This window comes from Dendrobium catenatum, unplaced genomic scaffold (assembly GCF_001605985.2).
Source record: "Dendrobium catenatum unplaced genomic scaffold, ASM160598v2 fragScaff_scaffold_1638, whole genome shotgun sequence".
NCBI lineage: Eukaryota > Viridiplantae > Streptophyta > Magnoliopsida > Asparagales > Orchidaceae > Dendrobium > Dendrobium catenatum.
Window position 1 is genome coordinate 1,063,151 of NW_021320100.1, and position 1,440 is coordinate 1,064,590.

The following is a 1,440-nucleotide window of genomic DNA, read 5'->3' on the forward strand; positions in this document are numbered from 1 at the left end:
GGGAAAGTCGTCGAAGGAGTGAAGTCGAAAAGCCACGAAGGAGCCGAAGAAGCGACGCGTGCAATCTCTACAGAAAAGAGAAGATGAAAGGCAAACCCTAGAGCCCTCTAAGTTATTATTGGTTAACTTAATTAATATAATTTAAAAGATGATAAATTAAGTAAATTAATTAAATAATTAATGGTATAATTAGTGAATAAATTAATTATCAAATTTAACTTAATTGAATAATTATCTTAAATAATATAACTTAAAATATGTATTATCAAATATATAATTAATAGTGTAAATAATAATTAATGAGTAACTTGTACTTAACATTTTTTAATTAGAAATTTTATTTTTAATTTATAATTATTTTCTTCACACTTTAATCTCTACTGACATAAATTAAGAAATATGTTATCAAACAACTTCTCAGGATTTAACATTTATCATACCAAACACTTCTCAAGATTTATTAGCTTAAGGATTTACTAAATCTCACTAAAATTGAATCCAATTCGATACCAAACACCCCCTTTGGTTTTATGAAAGTATGTTTTATAGAGGCCTTGAAGGATTTTGACGGACCGAATTCCTAACCCCTTATTTTGACATTCTGGTGATCTGCTACATGATATTGTTTTCCTTGTTCCAATGACACGTGCCCCCCCCCCCCTAAAAAGCTGATTTATTTCAATATAGGGTCTCCAATTTCAGCCCTCACGTAGGGGTGCAATCAAGTCAAGCTGGCTCGCGATCCGGCTCAGACTCGACTCGATAACAGACTCGACGAGTCGAGCTCGAACAGAGCACTGCTCGACTCGTAGGCTCGACGAGCAGCTTGATGGAGGAGACTCGGAGCAGAGTTTGTTAAATGGCAAAAAATGCAAAATGACGGGAGGAAAATTCAAAATGACAGGCGGGAAAAGCAGCAAAATGACGGGTGGGAAAAGCAAAATGGTCGGAGCTCGCGTGCTTCGTCGAAGATTGGTGGGACGGCGGAACTCACGGCATAGGACGGGCTTGACGGGACAACGAACAACGGACGACGGACAACGGAACTCACTGCTTGGGACGGGCTTGATGGAACGACGGAGCTTGCGAGTCGAGCTTGACAGGATGACGGACAATGAAGCTCGATGGTCACTGTGAGAGCTCGTTCCTTTGTTTTTCTATTTTCTGGATCTGATTTTTTCTCCCAGGATCGTCCAGGCCGATTTTGGATCATCCTGGGACAATCAGTGCATGGCAAAATCCCGAGAGCAAGGGTTTTTGGCAAATTAATTATCGGCCTGAAATATCGTCCTGGACGATTGGATTTTGTTCACATCGTCCTGGACGATGTGGCGATCGGCCGGGCCGATCAGACTGATGTTATAAGGAAATCAGCTCGATTTGAGGAGAGAGAAAACATTTTTTATAAAATCAAAATATCTGAGGAGAGAGAAAGAGAAG